A 22,496-nucleotide genomic window follows, 5' to 3' on the forward strand; every position below is an offset into this window, starting at 1 on the left:
TATATTTTTTACACTAACAGGTTACAGCCAGAGGTGGTAAGTGACTGATGGAAGTACTATGACCCGTTGGAAATCTAACCCCAAATCTTTGGAACTGCAGTCCGGCATTTACCCACTTTGCCACAGGATTTCAAAATGAGGGTGATAGAAAGACAGTAATCATCCGGAGACTATGTACTGGTTGTGTTGACAAATACTACGCAGTATATTCATCTATTTAAATTCATTGTTCATTATCGTAATTTCAGTGACACGGGACCAGTTAGCTAAATCTCGTAGATCAGGTGTTATGTTAAATAAAGTAGTTATCTGAAAAGGGAATTTTAAACATGAAAATATCTATTGGCATTTAGTTTTAAGTTTCACTTTATCCAGTTGTACAATGAGTTACCATTAATTAGCTGCATATTTAAGCATCTATTGGATCACAGCATCGCTTTAAAATAATTGGATAAGAATTAACTAACATGTTGAGTGTGGTAAGATCTTTCATTGAAATAGTAGCCGTTTGTCACAGCTTACTTCATTACGTACCCAGCTCTTTATAACTCAACTCACCTTTTTACGTGCAGTGCCTTTTGCAAAGGGTGTGCGGTTCCGATCTTTGCATCCACGATCACCAAGACGGAGCTCCATTTATTCTGGAGAAAACTTGTCTGACGTAAAATAATGCCAGCGCCGTCTGTGAATTCTTTATGTTGACATTTTGCGTTTATGAAACCGCCTCCGCAGCGAAGGACGAAAGGGCTATATGATGCAAGCTGGCAGGGTAGTAATGCTGTCTCTGCCGGCTCAGGTGACAATCCTATACGCGCTGTAAGAACTGCACACTGACGTTTTAGGAATATATCTAATACGTGGTCCATTCAGAGAGCCTCGAAGCCGCACTAGGCCCTGACTCAGGGGCATCGCGTATGCCACAGAGAGTAGTGTGTGGCGGAAGGTGAAGATAGTTTGTCAAATACTGTAAGTTTAACGAATGGAGACAGTGATGCCATTTGTAAGTGGGATGGGAGACTGCTATCTTCGAGGTGATCCAAGTTTAACGAGTAGTAGTACTGGAAGGAAGGAAGGAAGTTGAGGGTTCTACATCTTGTCGACGATAAGGTCATTAGAGACAGGGTACATGTTTGGACTGGGTAAGGATGGGCAAAGAAATCGGTCGCATTCTTTTATATGGAACCATTCCGTTATTTAGGTTCAGAGTTTTAGGGAACCCATGAAAAAAAGCTAAATCTGAATGGTTGGACAGGAATCTGAGTCACCGTCCAGTGTCTTAACCACTACACCACTTGACAGGCTGCAGAACATAACTGTGCTGTTATTACAATGCTTGCACTTAAGAGAAGGGATTTCTTCCAGTGCAATGAAGGGAGAATTTGCTACCTCTCTGTCTGAAGCGTGGCGAATAGGTAGCATCGAGTTTTTCGGTGAAATGATGTGGTAATCGCCCAATACACTCATTCACCTTAAAAATATGATACAGACTTCACGTTGGGATTTTAAGAAGACCAACCCGTCAAATAAAACTGGTTACTGCTTTTCTTCCTCCCACGGTGCGAGGTTCTTGTTTGAATGGACAGAAGTACTATCGTGCTGATATAGAAAAGGAACGATTCTGCTCTGTGCAATCTCCTAAAATGATTTCATGAAGACGTCAGTCCAGTCTGCCGGCAAAGGGGGCTAGCGGAATAGCTCTTGACCATGACCTCCAAAAAAATTTACGATCGCTACGACATTGGTAAATATTGTTCGCCAGTGGTCCATTATAGGGCCAACGGCCTTGCCGCAGTGGTACCGCCGGTTCCCATCACATTACCGAAGTTAAGCTCTGTCGGGCTGGATGGGTGACCATCTGGTCTGCCGAGCGCTGTTGGCAAGCAGGGTGCACTCAGCCCTTGTGAGGCAAACTGAGGAGCTACTTGATTGGGAAGTAGCGGCTCCGGTCTCGTAAACTGACATACGGCTGGAAGAGTCGTGTGCTGACCACATGCCCCTTCATATCCGGATCCAGTGATGCCTTTGAGCAGAGAATGACAAGGCGAACGGTCGGTACCGTTGGGCCTTCCAAGGCCTGTTCGGACGGGGTTTAGTTTAGTTTTAGAGGTCCATTATGACCATTCCTATCTATGTGCTACAACATCTACTATGATTCATCATTGCGTAATATATTGCTCTACAAACCTGTGACGGCACTGTTTGTATTAGTCTTAACAACTACGGTCAATTGATCATGCAATCAGTACCTTCTGGACAGAGGCACCATCTTGGAAACCATCTCTTGACGAATCACTATTTCGCTGACGTATGGTTCTGAGCCCCAAAGGTGCTCTATCTGCAATGTTTGAAACTTTTATTTATTTATTCATCAGAATAATTCAGACAGTGCAAGCCAAAGCTACTTCGTCATGCAGTAAGTCTATGCATAATTTACAAAACTCTCATTAGATAAATTTATATACAAACTGAACTAAAGAATTAATAAAACACGGAGAAAATTGTGAGAAAGTATACAAATAAATAACACAGAGGCAAGTTCTGAACTACTTGAAGAAACTTCTGTTTTGAACAGAAAGATTATGCATAAGGAAAACCTTCAACTTCGATTTGAAGGCTTAGGATTTATCACTTATTACACTGTAAGACGACTGGTTCTCCCAGTATGCTACAGGATTTGGTGCTCAGTGTAAGTGAATGTCTTAGGCCTATCATGTCGATTGTTAGATTAGTAATTCAATGTTTTTAAGTAACATCACTATCAGCGCGCTCGAGCCTATTTAACTCCTGACATACCTCTGACGGAATGCTCAAACTGGTGGGTCCCATTCGAACTCAGTTCTCGCCACGTGATGATGCTGTGATCCAGTAGTTACCTACATTCGGATGCATAGTATGACGCCTACAGAGTGCATTCAGCGTAGAATCCGAAATGTCTGTAAATCGCATGTTGCTGTACACTGCTGGCAGGATGTACAGAGGGTGGACAAAAGTATGAAAACACAGCGTCAAATGCATGCTTCAACATAAATGCAGATGATACCCAAGCCTACGGGTTGTGCTATTGTATTTGACTGCAAATGCCATCTGTGCAATGTTACCAATACGTTACAAGCGTCAATCGTGGTCAGAACAGTGTTCTGTGTAGTTGTGAGGGCATTATGTCGGAGCTATGTATGATGGATGCTTCTTTAACGAAGGGAGTCGAAATATATGGAGTTTGAAGAGGCATCATATCGAAAATTTATACCATATACAGCTAGAGTGAGAAAACATCACCTGTTGAGTCACAATGTGGACGAAAGTGTGTGCTGAGTTATTGCAACAGATTGTTATTGAAGAGCATTGATATGAAAAATAAGAGGATGATAGCTGCGGAAGTCACTGCAGAACTGAATGTCACACTCGTGAGCACTGTTAACACCAAAACAAAATGAAGGGAGCTCCAGAAGCAGTGAATTCCAAGGCGAACTGGAATTCCAAACTATACATCAGTGATGGAAATGCCCATAACAGGAGAAAGTGGGTATTGGTGGAAAGATAGATTGTCCCACTCTGCATTGTTGCCAGATTTATACAAGATAGCTAAGAATGACTTCTTGCAGTGTTGCCAAATTTCCCCCCTCTCCCTCCAAGGTCAATATCTCAAGATGGCAGATATGACATCACAAGATGACTACGAAGGTGGCATATTACAGCAGGATGAGGAAAACTATAACATCAGATAGTTGTTGACACTGAAGTTTCTCACCAACGAAGTGAGGGCCTGTTCATCATCTGACACTTATGTATTGTTCACCGTACTGGAAGGACCATGAAGCTTCAGCAGGGATCACCCATAGCCCAGCAGAATAATAATAATAAGAAGAATACTGTCACATTCAAATGTAAGTATTGTTATTATTAACTTCTGCTTCTCACTGCTCATTATGTGTGTACAAGCACTTATGGTTTTTCTTCTCTTCAACAAAATGACAGCTTCCTGACACAGTACCATGTTAGAGACGAACAGCTATCTATTATAATATCCATTGGCTGCACAACTGCCAGTCATTGATGCACAGCAGTGTACAGACCAGCTGCCAGATATCTAACTAGAACAGGCAACCATTCATCGAGCTGCGGCTAAGTGGTTCTAGTGTACTACTGTTTTCCACAACATATAATTTGACTCCCAGTGCATAATAATGTGTAAATACAGGCATACAAGTAGATAATGGATGTGATATAGTAATATAAATTGAGAATGTCAAACATGGTGCTAAAGTGAGCTTTAGTCAGATGGATTGGGATGAGCTATGTCACGCAGTGCCATACATCAATACTCAAATGACTACTGAGCATTATCCATTTTGTTCTACTCCAGGCATCCACTGCTTTGGTATGGAGGTGTCCGCCATAGAGATGTATAAAGATGCAGAACTCAGGGAAGCATCTGGAGACAGCTCCATTTATCTACATCATGCAAGTGTTAAAAATTTATGTGACCTAGGGTTGTATTACGGGGTGCATAGGACAAAATGAGTGGGTGGCAGCTGTATGTTAAAGTTATATTTAGTTATATGTGTTATCTGCACAAACAACTGTGTTTGCGAATGACTTAGGACACTGTATGAGTTCATGTATTTTCTCAATGCCAAAGTGCACTACTCTCACCCCCATAAGTATTAAATCCACGCAGATGGAATTTATGTACAAAATACCAAAGTAATTTTTTGCTTCTATATGTCTGAACAGCATACAAGCTGAATTTAGGGCATATAAGAAAAATTATTTGGAAAATACTGTACGGCTGTTGATCTACTAAAACAGAGTCAGTGGAAGGTGATATACGCACCCAATGTATGATTCCTGATGTGTAATAAAATAAATATTCCGTCACAAAAAGGTTTTACTTCACCATATACTTATTCAAATGTGAATTCAAAGTTTATAAAGATGTGCAGCCGTTGTAGCTAATTGAGTAAGATATCTGAGAGAAATAGTCACTACCAGAGTGGTTAAGCTAAAGTGGCTGCACATTTTTAAAGAAAAACACACACAAATATTGTTCATTCCTTTTACAGCATTCACAACACATTTTAATAGGAAGAGGTCCACCAATCTGACATTGTGCACTTAAATCATAATGTTCATAACAACGCCCACACTTTGAAATAATCACATCACTCTGAAATACTTGAGGTAGCCATAGACAGCGGTGTGAAATGTCACATAACAGTGGCACCAGAGGTTTATTAAACAAGTAACAGTCAATTGCATTCAATCTTTGATGCTTTTCTGTAAATTTTTTAGAAATGTAAATTTACACTTACACACATTTTTAGATTTCAGCGACTCAAACAAGGAATAAATATCGGCACCTTCCTCCTCCTTCACATCGAATCCATAGTCCTCCAGCTACAGCGTTGAGACATATTCAGGAGTAATTAATTCCAGAATCCTTAAGACATTGTGACTTAGCAGATTTCTTGAAAACACCAGAATTTCGCAGTCATCATTCTCCTTTATCAGTGATTTAATGGTTGGTTTCATAATATAGGCTGATGCTGCAGTGTTCAGAATTTGCGGCATAATTTCACTGTCCTGATTAAATTAAAATCTAACACTATCGCTCTGCCTTAATCAAGTTTAGCATCAAAGCTCTATGTTTTGTTAACTTTTTCAAGATTGGTATCACACGCAATAGTGAAGAACTGACTGAAGAGCCCCACATGTTCCTTCTTATATACTCAAAAGTAAAGATGATATACATTTCTTTTTCCGTTGTAATGTTGCACACACTGTGATACTTACGAGCGCTTCCCAAAAAATATGCCCTTCCAGTGGAGCAAGAGCTCTCAAAGACTGAACACGTCAAATGTGTAGCAGCAGTAATGCAACCTTCATGTAAGTGTTATTGATTACTGTGGTAGGATGTGCTGATGGTAAAAATATGTGTAACTCTTTTGTCATTTTCATTTCTCCATGCAGGTGAGGCAAAACCATCCATTATCAAAATAATCTTGTCGCTCAGTAACCAAGCCAGGGCCTACGAATAATCTTTCACGTGTGTTTTGTTCACTGCAGAGAAAGGGCCATGAAGCATCAGCAGAGATCAGCCACCACCCCCTGGTAGAATAAATCTAGGTAGCAGCCATCTTATGATTTTGACTTTGTCTTCATTGCATGACGTCATTGTTGGCCATGTTTGACAAAATCTAGCAACAATGCAGACTGGGCTCGCTCTCTCATTGCCCCACTACTAACATGGTGCTGAATTCATAAAACCTGGACTATGGAGCAGTGGAAGAACGTTATTTGGTCGGATGAGTCTTGTTGCACACTGTTTCCAACTACCGGCTGCGTTTGCCTCCCAAGAGTGCAACATGTCAGGGGTTTGTTGATGATCTGGGCAGGCTTATCGTGATATTCCAGGGGCCCCGTGGTTACTCTGAAATATCACATTATTGCAAAGGACTGCGTGATCATTTTGGTTGATCAAGCCCATCACATGGTACAATGTTGGTTCGCCAATGGTAATCCTGTGTTCCAAGACGACAGGGCCGCTGCTCGCACAGCTCGCATCATCCAAGACAGGCTTTGTGGGCACGATGATGAAGTGTCGCATTTCCTTTGACCTCCATAGTCACCAGTTCTCAATATTGTGGAGCCATTGTGGTATACTTTCGTGAGAAGAGAGCGTGATAGCTATTCAGCTCCATCATACTTGTCACTATTTTGCAGGAAGAATGGTATACGATAAACGTGGAAACCATACAGGGTGTGTATTTGTTCATTCTGAGACGACTGGAAGCTTTACCTGAATGTCGACGGTCTTCCTACACCCTGTTAGGCATGGTAATGTCTTGTGTTTTCGGAGTTTCCATATTTTTTGTACGCCCCTGTATTTTTACTCTTTCTCTGACTCCTTTCGGGAGCTCAGCTAGTGAAATGAAGACTTACTGTCTATAGTTCTCCACACATACCTAATCTCTCTTGTCTATTTTTACGACCCTTACGAAATAATGGTGATCCCTTACATGCAGTACATCTCAAGTAATTCTATGGGACATTTGGTTAACACTCCGGTATTGAAAAAACAGTTCGCCCCCAGTAGCTGGATGATCAGCGTGACGTATTGTCACTCCTCTGGGCCCGGGTTCGATCCCCAGCTGGGTCGAGGAATTTTCATCGCCCAGGGACTGAGTATTGTGCTGTCCTCATCATCATCCTTATCGACTGCAGGTCGCCAAGTGGCGTCAAATTGAAAGACCGGCACCCGGCGAACGGTCTGCCGGACGGGCGGTCCCTAGACATACGATTAAATAAAATAAATTCTTTCGAGTTTATATTGCAGACCGACATCGTAATTTATACCGTGGATCATAATTATTTACGATTTTTGATTCCTAAATTAGTCGCAAGAATTACTCAGGATATAGAGCACGTATGTATAGTTGTCTACATGTACCTAAACATCTGCTGTCATTATCTTGAAGTTAATACTAAAGATAACTTAAAGCTAAATCTTAAAAAGCCCACCCCAGAATTATGCATGTGTACCCTATGCGTACCCATCTAACTCAGCTTCAACGTCAGTATTAGCTCTGCAGCTTCCTCTACCATTCGAGACAGATGCGTAGCTGGCACTTGCAGCCTGCTTTGTGTTGTCATTTTAATTGTTGCCGCCACTGAAGTCACGGGAGCAACACTTACGTTACTGGCCGCATTTCCCTTCTCTCGATTATTTTGTACCTGTTAAATGTGGTTCTCATTTCAAAAATGGTTCAAATGGCTCTGACCACTATGGGACTTAACTGCTGTGGTCATCAGTCCCCTAGAACTTAGAACTACTTAAACCCAACTAACCTAAAGACATCACACACATCCATGCCCGAGGCAGGATTCGAATCTGCGACCGTAGCGGTCGCGCGGTTCTAGTCTGTAGCGCCTAGTACGGCTCGGCCAACCCGGCTGGCTGTTCTGATTTCCCTGAGTTTCTTATGTCGTAATATTTCGAGGGCTGGCTGGTTCAGAAGGTTTGCAAGTGCCGCTGAGTTGCACATTTCATTGTTATCGTTAATCGTATATTCGCCATATTCTGTTTATACATGCTGGAATCTATTGTCACCTGGCCTACGTATCCAGAACAAATAATATGAATTATGTCAGTCCCAAACCAAAAAGTTAACCATGCTTTTTATTTCTATGAGATGAATTATTTTTCACTTTTCTGTCGCAGTTGGCAGTAGTTCATGCAGACGTGTGACTCTTATTAATTTATGTCACATTTCCTGCCGCTTTGGTGGCTGGCAACATTATCAGGCTTTTCTGAACTTCTTGTGCTGGGTTTACTGATACATTTGTGACTAAAGGTTAGGTACAAAAGAAACTTTCGCATTCTGGCCCAAGGCGTTCTACTCCTCCACCACCGCAGGTGACAACTGCTCGATGGTCGTTCGTGCATGTAAACGTGTACATTAAGCTCCACACCACATCTCATATCTGCTATTTAAGTTGGGGAAGTGGTAGGCCAGTCCATTCGTTGACTAGCCTCCTATTCCAAGAGCTGCTGCACCCGCACTGTTTGATGTGATCGCGCATTGTCATGCATGAAATTGAAGTCAGTTCCGAATTCAACCCTGAAAAGAAGAACATGGCGAAGGAGTACTTTGTCACAATAACGTTGACTGGACAGTCTAGCGTGTTCAAAGATTTGGAGGTCAGTACCCCCACATAACGTTATGCCTGCGTGTACCATAGCAGCTGAACCATCAAAACGATCATGTTAGATAATGTTCCTGGGTCCATTACGTGTTCTCACTTCTCGCTAAATAAGGCTACGTCCAGAATAACTACTCAGACTGAATCTGCTCTCAGCAGAGAAGTGCACGTGACCCCACTTCTCTGCGGTCCAGTTCCTATGCTCTTGGCACCATCTCAAACGATGCCGCCGATGTGGCGATCTCAACGGAACACCACCCCCACGCAGTCGACGTACCAGTGTAGAGCATGAGATTCCGTGCCTTGCAGTTCTGTTAAATTTGGTTGCAATTATACCTGCTGGTTGATGTGGGTCCCTTCATGTCGGTTCCACATGTGGGTTGCACAACGTGTCGGTTGCACAACGTATTGGTCATCTGTTGCTATAGGTTGGCCACCTCCTCTCCTTCGGGCAGCAGTGCCTGTGGCCCGAAGCGCTCCCCATGTGCGTGAAACAATGCTGGGAGCAACAGCAAACTCATAGCCTAAGCTTGTCACACTTCGTCCTTCTTCCAGTTTCCCGATGATTTTTCCCTGTGTGTAGTTATCCAGATTTTGATTTCAGGCCATGTTGTAATGAAGACCACCACCACAGGGCACTGCTCGCTGACGCCACACGTATGTTTTCCCGTTCCTTCAACTGACTTGTGTTGCGGAGCCAGCCCCATTTGGTGCTATTGTCAGGCTGACCACGCCCCATTCGTCGTTCATCTTTCTGTGCATGACTGGAAGACCTCTAGCAAGAGACTCACATACTTTCAGTCATTTCCACTGAGCATTTAATATGTTATGTTACTTTATTATCTTGTCTTTCAGTTTTGCTGAGCGGTGTATATGTGTTTACTGCATACGTGTACAAGAGGTTCAGCAATGCCTCCACAGGTGCGATACTGAACGAACCGGTGATACATATTATAACCAAATATGTGACCGTATATATGACTATTAGATACCGAACTGTCCAATTGCAGAGTCAATATGAATTATGGTGGCTTAGATTTTTCGAAAAAAAAATTACGCTCATCGGCTTTGTCCTGGTAAATCATAATGCCAGTGTCGAACCAGAGGCCTTCAAATAAGTGCCCAATCATCAAAAGAGTGTTAAAGGTTCACAAAAACAAAATATTTTCGCGTTGTTCCTCCGGGCGCAATCACTTAAGCGTAACACGCAATTACGATCTCATCTGAGGAAGCGGTGCAGATGCCTGTGTGACGAACGGGTGCCTAAAACACCGCAAAGAAATAAATACACATTTGAAGCGGGACGCGGCCACTTAGAAGTCATCTGCATTCTGCGAGTGTCTCAAGTGTGAAGATGAGCAGCTGCTCGTGTTGGGGCGAGCTGGTGTGATTGGCAGTCCGTGGCCCGCGATGATTATACACTGTACCGCTGTTAGCCGGGTTCCGACCGGTTGCATGCAGTCGCTGCCCTCCCCTTGTGTCGACCCGCAAGGGGGTCTTTTGCAGCTTACTGCCCCAGTATAACTCTTCAGATAGCTCTATTCAAAGCTTTACTGATTAGCAATTCATTGGATGGCAGGACAATGACTGGTTACAACACAAAAATTTTCACTGCTGGCTATTAAAATTGCACGAGGGAGAAAAGTAAGTACCTAAATTTTACTTGTTATGCTTATACAGTGAACACTGAAGAATACATCATTAAATTTGCGGGTGATTACAGTGGTAGAGAAATCTGGAGAATGTTCTAGCCAGGGAAACAATCGAATACCCTCCGCATCGAGATAGGTTATAACAGCACGGGCAACAGACGGTCTTGCATTATCTTGCTGAAACTTGAGGTTAAGAAGACTTCAATGAAAGAACTCAGCTACTGTCCTTAATACATCAGATATGTAACGGCTATTGACCAAATTACCGGCTATCGTGTTGTATTCCTAATAGTACAGGACTCATATTAAGACGACGAATGCAACCTTAAAACGTACTTTCTCGTCGGAACCCCCTCAGACAGATACGTTCCAAGTGTGGCTGTGCTTAAAGCAGGGAATCGTCTTAAGAGACCATGCGGTGTCAATCCTGTGTCCAGCGCTACTGTCGGCGCTACTGTCGGCGCTAACCCGCTCAGATATACGCTAATTAACAGATATATACTTGTCTTTTTATGAAAAATGTACGTCTTCTTATTTCTAATTACATACTGCATACAAAACTGCGATTTTCATTGCAAATACAAATTCTTACTTACTAATCTTTTACAAAGACTGATTAAATTAAAAAAACCATATAAATTAATACTTTTATCCATTCGAGTTTTACGCTTCATGGAACACGCACCAGTGTTTAAAATCTTACAATTGGTAGGACTCATCGAACCCAGGCCACCTCCGTGGTAAGCGAGCATTCTGTCACACAGCCATGCACTCCATCAGAAATACGGCCTTGTTATTGGGTACTAAGGACGGTCGGAAAACTTCTAAGTCGATATTCTCGAGAATTATTGAGAGTTGTATCTAACTGCTTTCGTAAATTGATATTTGAGATTTGAGTTGTGAACTTCACACCACACACACACACACACACACACACACACACACATATATATATATATATATATATATATATATATATGCGACACGTGAGCAACTGGAGTTTAGATAAAAGTAGTAGAATAGAGAAACAAATGATCTAATTAAGTACAAAGAATTAAAGAGTATCCAAATAATGCTTAGTTACCCTCCAGAAAGCACAGGAAATGATGGAAGAGGAAATCAACAGCTCCAGAAAACAAACACTATCAAAAGCATGTGCCCTATTTCTTTCCGGAACGAGATGACAATAGAAATTCTCAAGTTACTGCTCGTATTGAGCAAGTGATAGGTATATTGACAGACATCCACACTTACTGGGTGACACGAATCTACACTTAATGGCGTGATTACATAAACCTGTATTGTGATGACAATAACTGCACTGAAGGTAATGTTTTTCAAAGCATTCATTTTCTAGATGAAATTAATCAGAAACCTGCTATTGTTGTAGAATGCTGTTTACGAAAGAAATTTCGCAGTATAAAGATGCTTCTTGTTAGCACTTTTGTGATACCAAACGTTAAGTTTTGAAGCACTGAGGAACTTAAACATAGATGTAATTGTTCATTCGCCTTTACCAGAAGCCGACAAAGCGATAACCTCTTGGGGGGGTCACACGATTCCATAATGGCTGCTGGCTTTTCTGGCTAGCGTCGAACTGCAAGAGTATTACTGCAAAAATGGAATGGCTTCATGTGTTCACATGGGATGAACTCTATGCATTTTAGGGGTAAGAATGCAATGCAGTGCAACCGGGTGGTGTGCTTGTGTGAGCGTAAGTACATTTTCCCATTTTGTTGAAAGGTGTATGTGAGAAAATATGATAATATATTGTTTTCTGTCCCTTGCTAAAATGTCCACTCAACGATCTTCATCATTAACTTAACCAAACATCCATGTAAAGTGCGTAGATGTCTAAGCTGCTTCGCCGCTTAATTTAGAATAATTTATATTCCAGAATTGAAGAGGCAAGCATCCAGAACGCTCTTTGGAGAACGTTTCAACGCGAGTGCTCGAAAGTATTCGGTTTTCTTTTAGTTAATTATCTCCTTAGGCGCGGCGGCAACGCCTGCAGAATTTTTATGAGTGTTTCCCGGTCCCTTCACATCCAACCCCTCGCCGTTGACGGGACTGCTACGCCTCGAACGAGAACTCGTATGCAAAAGAAAGTGATAAACAGAAGAAAATTAAACATGGGGGCACTCCCTTTTAATGAGAAGGAAAACTTAATGACGCTGTTCGGGACGCTTTCTTTTAATGACCTCCGCCCTTGAAATACGTGTCTGGATGTCCACTCTCGTTCTTCTCTATCTGCCATCCCCTCTAATAACTCCCACCACCGACATGTTCGCACCTTCTGTTAAAATGTTCTACTAAAATATTCTACTAATAGGTCACGTTTAAACGTGAAATGAACTTTCTAAGCTTTTGCTAATTCTAATCTAAATTTCTACAAAGAATTATGACAGCTTCTTCCCTTATACATTATTATTACTATTATAACTGTTTGATATTGTGTGACTATTCATCTCGTTTCCGTTACAAATAGCCCATCATGTAGCGATGTTGACAAGCATCTTCATGAGACGTGTTAAATCAATTACGCTCCACCTGTTCCTCTAACTCTGCTGCTTCTGTAATCATATACACTGTCAACATAATTTATGATCATTTCAACACAGAATAAGGCGAGACTTAGAAAACTGCAGGTAAGTGAAATAGGGAGATTCTTTTGTTTCAAAGTTATTTAGGAAGTGTTACCCGTTTTCGTGATGCACCGTTATCTGAACGTTCACAGGCTATAACTAAAACCCTTTAATCATGACACGAAAATCAGTACAGTAAGACTATGTCACACGGAAGTGAAATACTTATTCTGTCGGGATAAAAGCCGCTGATAGAGTTCGATCAAATCCTGTGACATTGCAATGGTTAAACGAAGTGCTGTACCTATAATACGTCGCCTCTTGTTTTCCAAAGATCCTCTCTTTCTCTGAAATCCCTTAAACGAAGCAGAAAACTGTAATATGCTGAGTCGTATACTCGAAGTGGGGCAGATACTGTATACTTCTTGCTCTATAAGGTATCGTTGGCAAAGAAAGGAGTGCTGTGAAAAACTGCTACGTCTGCAAATCTCGCACATGAATGTTTGTTCATTCTCCATTATGTGTTGGGTGTTAGACATCACCACTGAATGCAGTGGTTTCCACAAATTAGGAAAGAATCACACGAACTACTATAATTCAGGAACATGTTAAGCAATATGTACGGAACTTTAGTAAGTGGTTACCATATTTGCACGGCTCGAAAATACCAGAAGCAAACCAACGGCACAAACATACCAGATACCTACGTGTTTGAAAGAAGGACGGTAGTGGTAGTGAAAGAGGACAGCTGGGACAATGAAATTTCCAGAATGGTGTAGAAGCATCATCTACCGGCAGAGCTGCAGTGGAGTGCTATTAGCGTTTTGGAGGCTGGTCAGACGCTAAAAGAGTGGGTCACACGGTTACATGTTCTTTCTTCTGTGATTTATAGACCTTGACAACAATTTATAACTACGAGGGTGCATCAGAAGTTAATGTCTCCCGTGTCATAAAAATTTAATGATATCACATAACAGCGGAATTAGTACATTTCATAGCCTGAACTGTCCTCAATACTGCAATGTCGTTCAACATCGTCACCAAGCATTTGTACACATTTGGGTCATCGTTGTAGCCAGGAATTAGAAATAGTTAGGAAACTTTCAGTGTGTTACTTTTCCACCCACGATTTTAATGTTATTTCAACCTCATCCACGAAGAGAGTATATGGAGCCGATGTAATGTAAATCGTCAATGTGGCGTTCAAGAAAGAAGTGTGGTAATGGAGAAAGAGACATTACAGATAAACTGCTCAGTGATCGACCAACAATATCTGACACAGCTGCCAATCGAGGACGTGCTGATAAGGTGATTCGAGGAAAGATGAGCATTAGAGTTCACAATCAACAGGTTTAAAATCATTATGAGGTAAATGGGTCAAGAAGCAAAACCCTGAATTTTTACAACCTGGTTTTGCGGCCTGGCATCAACGATGGCGCAAGTGTGTACAAATACCTGGTGACTATGTTGAACGGTAGTGTTGTGTAGACGACAGTTCAGGCTATGTTCTGTACTGACCCCTCTGTTACATGATCGTTATTAAATTTCTTATGTTGCAGGAGGCATTAATTTTTGATCCACCTTCGTACAAGTTCGTCATCTGTGATTTTCAGGCAAGGGCTGCGAAAGTTTACAGCAATGACGGACATTTTCTGTACTTGAGGACTAGGAATGTGACCGAATTCGAAGAGTCTATCCAGACTGCAGCCACTGGGAGTGAGACTGTGAGAGAATACCTCATGAAGGAGGTAGCTATTCGAGATGAACTCTCGTCGCGGACGAAAGCATCTGCAGTGAGCACGTCATCATGTAGATGAGGCTGTAGATCAAGGCAAGACCGCTTTATATCCCAGTAAGTCCCAATTTTGCTTGCAGCAAGACGTGTTCTGACTGAGTGAGAAACCGAAACCTGTTATTATCCATCAATTGATGATGTGGATGAAGTCCCATACTCCAAGACGGAGCGTAGGGGGACGATGCGGGATCCGCACCGCCGTACTAGGCAAGATCCTAGTGGAGGTGGTTTGCGATTGCCTTCCTCCGACCGTAATGGGGATGAATGATGATGATGAAGCCACAACAACACCCAGTCATCTCGAGGCAGGAAAAATCCCTGACCCCGCCGGGAATCGAACTCGAGACCCCGTGCTCGGGAAGCGAGAACGCTACCGCGAGACCACGAGCAGCGGACATCCATCAATTAGAAAAAATATATAATAATAACACTATTCAGCCTTATGACCCGTTATAACACACAAGTAGGTGGCCCACGTATCGGACCAGGTGATGGCATCAGGATGAGGTGTAGGGGGTGCTATAGTTAGTTGAACAATTTCGCTTGCATCTACACGGATGATCGCGATACCCGAGAACCTGCATTTTCTGTCAAAAACGATCCAGTCTGCAGAGTAGATGCTAGTGGATCTTATTTAGAGATAACTTTTGTAATTTTCAATTGCCGGTTACTGATCACCGACTGTGTACTGACTTCATACTCAATTGTTGAGGTGTGGCTCGTTTAGAGAACACGGCTGTTGACGTTATCAGTCAAACGCAATCCGATGATCATGTTTTATACATATAAAGAGTTTTAATCGCAAAACACATTTGTGGATTAGCAGATGTGTGACGAGGTTATTAATAATAACAGTTTACAGCCTCCTCCTGTGAACTAGCGGTGCTTCTCCGCCTAGTTTCATGCGGAGTCGTTTCATCTGCTACGCTTCAAATGATATGGCGCTCGGCCTATTGGTTTCTGAGAGAGAAACTCCCGCCAGTCTGGTGCCTCAAAGCCACCGAGCAGTAAGTACGATCTTGATACTCCAGTGTGGAACGAAGTTGCTGAAGTGAAACATTTTACAACGTACGCTCGGTTTCTACAGTGCTTCTGCGCGGGAAATTACACTGTGTAGCAAACAAAAATGCCGGCCGGAATGGCCTAGCGGTTGTAGGCGCTGCAGTCTGGAACCGCGCGACCACTACGGTCGCAGGTTCGAATCCTGTCTCGGGCATGGATGTGTGTGTTGTCCTTAGGTTAGTTAGGTTTAAGTAGTTCTAAGTTCTAGGGGACAGATGACCTCAGAAATTAAGTCCCATAGTGCTCAGAGCCATTTGAACGATTTGAACAAACAAAAATGAAACACCTAGAAGGAGTGGAGGAAGCGAAATGAAACTTCGCTGATTCAGAGGGTATATGATACTGTTGCAGTGATTCCAATGTCAAGTCAAATTTGCAAAGAACTTGGCAACATGAGCCAATTTATCAGTATGACTTTGCAGTCCCTCTGGCCTGAATGCATACGCTGATATGGTTGGGAAGAGTGCCGGAAGGCCGTTGTATGCTCTCCTGAAACAAGACGATCCTTGGCTGTTGTAGTCGGTCCTTCATTTTCTGGATGCTGCCACCGGGTCGGACATGAGTTTTATTGTGGACAGATCTGGCGATCTTGCTGTCCATGGGAATACCTCAGTATCACTAAGACAGTTCATAGGGACACGTGTCATGTGTGGACGAGCATTGCATTGTTGAAAAATGGCATCAAGATACTGTAGCGTGAGCCGTAATACTTGAGGACGCAAGATGCCTGTGACGTACCGTTGCGCCGTCAGAGCTCGCTCAATCACTACCAGCCGTGATCGAAAGTCATACGCGACGTCTCCCCACCCGAAGAATAAAGCGATGCCTCTTCAAATCATTGAGAGAGTGGCACATCACCCCAGGTCGCCGCCATGCCTGCCGGCGATGGTCATACGGGATGAATGCAGAAAAGTGATTTATTCTTAGACACAGTGCGACCCCATTCATTAGCAGTCCATGCGTCCTGGCACGCCACCACTCCAAAATCAGCCGTCTGTGCTGTGGTATTAATGAGAACCTACGCATGATGTGATAATTCCCAAGTCCGTCTGCTATTAGTCTTCGACCAATGGTGTCGGGTAACATAAAAGTTGCAAGGTGCCCATTACTCGTTATGAGATGGTGGACGAAGATGTGAAAGGGTTACGATGTACACTACTGGCCATTAAAATTGCTGCACCACGAAGATGACGTGCTACAGACGCGAAATTTAATCGACAGGTAGAAGACGCTGTGATATGCAAATGATTAGCTTTTCAGAGCATTCACACAAGGCTGGCGCCGGTGGCGACACCTACAACGTGCTGACACGAGGAAACTTTCCAACCCTTTTCTCATACGCAATCAGCAGTTGACCGGCGTTGCCTGGTGAAACGTTGTTGTGATGCCTCGTGTAAGGAGGAGAAATGCGTACCGTCACGTTTACAACTTTGATAAAGGTCTGATTGTAGCGTATCGCGATTGCGGTTTATCGTATCGCGATATTGGTGCTCACGTTGGTCGAGATCCAATGACTGTTACTAGAATATCTTTGTGAATTTTAATAACATAGGTGATGGCTGACCAAAGGCTAATTTACACTAACTCGAAGCTAGAAATTCTATGTTTGTTGTAGATTTCAGAAAGAGCTGTTTAGGAACGCTACATTTCTTGATAACTGGCACCTTCAGATTGAACATCCGGAAGTAAGTACCATACGCACTACGAGAACCAAAATGTCGCTTTACAGTCACGACAAAAAATGAAACTTATTAATAAAACTCTTAATCATTTACATTTGCGTTATATGAAACCGAAGGAAGATAAAAGTTTCATTTCACTGAAAATAAAAGGAAGACATGGAATTACACACCGATTAAAATGGCCTGTAAGACTAGACTCAACTACAAAGGAAATTATGATGTTCATTGCTGCTGAAGAGTTGAAACGGTCTTCACACGTCAACTGAGAAGTATACTGACGAGTATCAACGAGTTTATCTTTCGTATGAGCACACTCAACATTCAAAGTTGTGATCCTTCCGCGTATCGTTTACGCTCTTGACAGTTTCATACGACCAAGTTGCTTACGAACTGCGCATTTACAGCAGCTTTCAGCGCTGTCGTTCGTGCCACATGAGCTACGAATGGCTGTTCGAGAAAAAAAGCCTGGGTGATAAGCTCTGTCAGATAAGGATATAGTTCAGTTTCCAAACACAATACTTGAAAACTGAATTCTAAAAGGACAGTACAAAGTGCAGTTCCTTGTTGGCTACTTCAAATATTTAGAAACTACCCAGTTTCTTGCTAATACACGGGTGCATAGTTGTGTGCCCAGAAAGAAAGTAAACTAAGTGGCGTATATCTAGTTTCCAGTGTAATTGCACACATGTAAAGCAACAGATGTGAGCGAGCCACTCCTGCCGTTGTTCTCAGTACGTTTGACTACAACGAAATTAATAGGACTCTATCGGTCTTGTTTTTGTGGCCTTGAATCAGAAGACTGATTGGATGGAGCACTCGATGATAGTGTATCCTGTCCAACCCCTCTTCATCTCCGCATAACTACTGCAACCTACAGCCATTTGAACCTTCTTATTGTAGTCAAGTCTTGGTCTCCCTACACAATTCCCCCCCCCCCCCCCCTTCCTAAATTTCCACTGCTATCCAACTGACGATGCCTTGAAGTCTCAGGGTGTGTCATATCAACTATCCTTTCTGGTGGTCAAGTTGTGCCTCGAATCACTTTTCTCCTCAATTCGATTCAATACTTCTCCTCTGGTTATCCGATATATCCATCTAATCTTCGTCATTATCCACTTCAGAAGGTTCTATTCTCTTCTTGCCTGATTTGTTTATCGTACACCAAATACCTTCAGAAAAAGACTTGCTAACACTTAAATGAATGTTCGATGTTAACAATTTCCTCTATTCTTGCTACTGTCAATATGTATTTTATATCTTCTCTAATTCCACCATCGTCAATTACTTTACCATCCAAATAATAAAACGCATCCACTACTTTCAGTCTCTCATTTCCTAATCTACACTCCTGGAAATTGAAATAAGAACACCGTGAATTCATTGTCCCAGGAAGGGGAAAGTTTATTGACACATTCCTGGGGTCAGATACATCACATGATCACACTGACAGAACCACAGGCACATAGACACAGGCAACAGAGCATGCACAATGTCGGCACTAGTACAGTGTATATCCACCTTTCGCAGCAATGCAGGCTGCTATTCTCCCATGGAGACGATCGTAGAGATGCTGGATGTAGTCCTGTGGAACGGCTTGCCATGCCATTTCCACCTGGCGCCTCAGTTGGACCAGCGTTCGTGCTGGACGTGCAGACCGCGTGAGACGACGCTTCATCCAGTCCCAAACATCCACAATGGGGGACAGATCCGGAGATCTTGCTGGCCAGGGTAGTTGACTTACACCTTCTTGAGCACGTTGGGTGGCACGGGATACATGCGGACGTGCATTGTCCTGTTGGAACAGCAAGTTCCCTTGCCGGTCTAGGAATGGTAGAACGATGGGTTCGATGACGGTTTGGATGTACCGTGCACTATTCAGTGTCCCCTCGACGATCACCAGAGGTGTACGGCCAGTGTAGGAGATCGCTCCCCTCACCATGATGCCGGGTGTTGGCCCTGTGTGCCTCGGTCGTATGCAGTCCTGATTGTGGCGCTCACCTGCACGGCGCCAAACACGCATACGACCATCATTGGCACCAAGGCAGAAGCGACTCTCATCGCAGAAGACGACACGTCCCCATTCGTCCCTCCATTCACGCCTGTCGCGACACCACTGGAGGCGGGCTGCACGATGTTGGGGCGTGAGCGGAAGACGGCCTAACGGTGTGCGGGACCGTAGCCCAGCTTCATGGAGACGGTTGCGAATGGTCCTCGCCGATACCCCAGGAGCAACAGTGTCCCTAATTTGCTGGGAAGTGGCGGTGCGGTCCCCTACGGCACTGGGTAGGATCCTACGGTCTTGGCGTACATCCGTGCGTCGCTGCGGTCCGGTCATAGGTCGACGGGCACGTGCACCTTCCGCCGACCACTGGCGACAACATCGATGTACTGTGGAGACCTCACGCCCCACGTGTTGAGCAATTCGGCGGTACGTCCACCCGGCCTCCCGCATGCCCACTATACGCCCTCGCTCAAAGTCCGTCAGCTGCACATACGGTTCACGTCCACGCTGTCGCGGCATGCTACCAGTGTTAAAGACTGCGATGGAGCTTCGTATGCCACGGCAAACTGGCTGAGACTGACGGCGGCGGTGCACAAATGCTGCTCAGCTAGCGCCATTCGACGGCCAACACCGCGGTTCCTGGTGTGTCCGCTGTGCCGTGCGTGTGATCGTTGCTTGTACAGCCCTCTCGCAGTGTCCGGAGCAAGTATGGTGGGTCTGACACACCAGTGTCAATGTGTTCTTTTTTCCATTTCCAGGAGTGTAGTTTCCTGAGCATCGCATGATTTAATTCTATTACCCCCGTTTATGTCCATCTTATATCTTCGTTTCAGGACACTGTTAATTCCGTTCTGTTCTTCCAAGATCATTGCCATCTCTGACAGGATTACAGTGTCAATGGCAAACATTTTTTTCGTTTTCCTCAACTTTAATTCCCTTACCAGATTTCTCATTGATTTATTTTACTGTTTATTCAATGTATAGACTGAATATCATTAGGGATAGGTCACAATCACGGCTCACTCCCTATCAGTTGTTTGATGCATAAAACAGTTCTTTAGCATCGGCTATTGCTTATGTGTAGCAAACGCAGCAAAAGTGCTTCATTAAATGCGATGAAGTACAAACGCTGGAAGGATCGCTTAGGATACGTCCTTTCCTTCATTCAAAGACTTCGCTGTAGGTATCGATTATTAAATGGCGCTTTTTTGCAATGATATTGTAGGTCTGTTTCGATAACAATATGAGCTTAATACACAATCAAGTAATTTATAACAAATTGTGAGACTTAGACATGTTCATTAGTAAAGCAGTTTTGAACACGTAAGCCAACAACCGCGCTTCTGTAATAACAGTCGAAATAGGTGACGTTCAAAGTATTTAAAGTGAAAATCAGTGCCCATAATGTTTTTGTTTATGAGAATGAAGTAACAGCTTTGTCACTAGATCGATAAATTAATCAGGATAGCCCAAAATTACAGCTGGTTTAGTTGAATAACAGCTCAACGACCAAACTAGTTTCAAAGACGTATATCATTTGTTTGAGAAAGATGCTAACAAATACAACCCAAATTTTATAAACGGAATGTTTCCACTACGAATCACACAGAGATCCCGGTAGTTTGTAGTAGCTGTGCAAAAATAGGATGTCGATTCCTATACGAGCGACGCGCGACAGCTAAAAACTCGAATCACAGAGGCATCTTTCTGTTTCGTAAAGCAGTCCTCACCAGACACGAAGGGTCCGGTATGTCTTTTGTAGTAATGTGTAGACGGCAATGGAAGATGATACTTCAAGATCTCTAGCTTATGGTTTCATATCGCTTCATATGTTACACTTTCTGCTCTCCAAATGAACACTGACTGTCCTCGAGAGAGCCAGTGATGCGCCAAACCAGCCAGCTGTGACGAACTGAAGGGCAGTTACATTTTTTCAGCATTTCATTGCGGAAAGTTTATTAGCACTCCATAGACGTCGAAGAAAAGAATCGAAAATGTCATTTGAAACTGACTTCCACAATGCGAATCTGGGAAGAGTACATTACCGAGTTTGCTTATTTGTGGGGTGAGCTGAAATTCCAATAGAAATGTTTTACTGAGCGACGGGCCGTAGCCAGCTAACGAGCGGGACGCTTCCAATTGTCTTTCGCTGGTGCGCCTTAATGAGAGGCGCAACACACAAAGGATATTTCTCGCAGCTCAATAGCCGATTCGCGCAGTCCAGACGCAGAAAACATTTTGCTCTTCCTCTGCTCCTTTGGACGGGCATACCAGTCAGACTGAAAAAGATACTAACGCAGCAGCTACGTTTTTTCCACGTCAAAACAACTCCAAACTAGCAGATAGCTTTCTGTAATGAAGTGATTTTGTATTTGATCCTCTCTATTGATCTTCATAACGACGAAGCTTTAAATTTCTATCTCCCATCTCATTCGTGAATATTGGAGTCAGATAAATTTGTCGCATCCTCTGTATTAGGCAGATGCTCGACAGCGTTGTAAAGCGTGAATATCTCTGGTTTTCATTAAAATGTGCAAATTTTGTACGTGATTGGTCGCCGGATGAGGAGCTCATACTTGATAATTAGTAAACGTTGGAGAGATAACGTTCAACAAGCTGCGGCAACGTCGCGAGAAAACACAGTGACCCGTATATGTAATAAGTTTCCTTTAATTTACGTCTATGGTCACAATCTTTTCTGTTTAACAGATTACCGGTTTCGGCCTTTAGTGACCATCATCAGATCTGTCTCATAAAAACAAAGTCTTAATGAAGTGCACCCATAGTGGCATTGTCAAATGTTAATTGCGGAATCAGCACCAGCATCGTCAAATACATATAAAACTGACCACATGACTTGCATGTGATGTGATTTATATGTATTTGACGATGCTGGTGGTGATTCCGCATTTAACATTTGACACTGCCACTATGGCTGCAGTGCATTAGGACTTTGTTTTTATGAGACAGATCTGATGATGGTCATTAAAGACCGAATCCGGTAATCTGTTAAAC

At 43.1% G+C, this 22,496-nt stretch overlaps 1 protein-coding gene across 1 annotated transcript in view; it reads left to right on the forward strand.

Annotated features, from left to right (window-relative positions):
- LOC126299093 (homeobox protein engrailed-1-B-like) overlaps positions 1–22,496 on the forward strand; it is a 322,170-nt gene that overhangs the window by 43,202 nt on the left and 256,472 nt on the right. The gene's annotated exons all lie outside the window — the stretch shown is intronic.

This window comes from Schistocerca gregaria, chromosome X (genome assembly GCF_023897955.1).
Source record: "Schistocerca gregaria isolate iqSchGreg1 chromosome X, iqSchGreg1.2, whole genome shotgun sequence".
In the NCBI taxonomy this organism is placed as follows: domain Eukaryota; kingdom Metazoa; phylum Arthropoda; class Insecta; order Orthoptera; family Acrididae; genus Schistocerca; species Schistocerca gregaria.